Genomic DNA, 972 nt, shown 5'->3' on the forward strand with positions numbered 1-972 from the left:
TTGGATGCCCAAACGTCTTCCTTGGTGAAGTGTCTGTTTATGTCCTGTTGCCATTTTTTAATTGGGTTATTTGTCTTTTTCTTGTAATGGTGTTGTAGTTCCTTATAGAATTTAGAGATTAGTCCCTTGCCTGATATGTCATTGCAAAAGATGTTTTCCCATTCTGTCAGCTCCCTTTTTACTTTTTTGGTGAAATCTTTTGATGCACATACGTTTCTAATTGTTAGTATATTCCAAACATCTGTTTTGCTTTCTTTGTGCAATTCTCGTTATGTTTGTTTGTCTATGTGTGCCCTATATTGTTGTTGCTAAGTACTGTCAAGTTGATTCAGACCCATAGTGACCCTCTAGAGGGTTTCCAAGGAGCAACTGGTGAACTTGAACCACCAACCTTGCAGTTCAAACTGAATTTGCAGTCTAGTGCATTAATCCACAGCACCACACCAGGACTTCTGTGCCATGTATTAGAACACTTAAATTTGTCCCAATTTTTCCATTGATGACTTATAATTCTGGGATTCACATTTAGATCTTTAGTCCATATTGAGTTGGATTTTGTATATGGTGTGAGATAAAGGTCTTGTGTTTTTTTTTCATTTTGATTTCCAGTTTTGCCATCACCATCTGTTGAAGAGACTAACTCCTCCTCATTCAATGCACTTTGGCCCTTTGTAAAAGATCAGTTGGCTGTAGGTGGATGGGTTGGTTTCTGGATTCTCAATTCTGTTCCTGTATCTTTCATTGTACCAGTACCAGGCTGTTTTGACCACTGTAGCCATGTAGTAAAATGTGAAATCAAGGAGTGGGAGGCCTCCAACTTCGTTCTTCTTAAGCAGTGCTTTGCCTACTTGGGGATTCTTTCCTTTCCATATAAAGTTTGTAATCATTTTTCCATCTCTTTAAAGTATGTCACTGGACTCTGGATTGAGAATGTGTTATATCTATGGATTGCTTTGAGTAATACTGATATTT

Source organism: Chrysochloris asiatica, unplaced genomic scaffold (assembly GCF_000296735.1).
Source record: "Chrysochloris asiatica unplaced genomic scaffold, ChrAsi1.0 scaffold00275, whole genome shotgun sequence".
Taxonomy (NCBI): Eukaryota; Metazoa; Chordata; class Mammalia; order Afrosoricida; family Chrysochloridae; genus Chrysochloris; species Chrysochloris asiatica.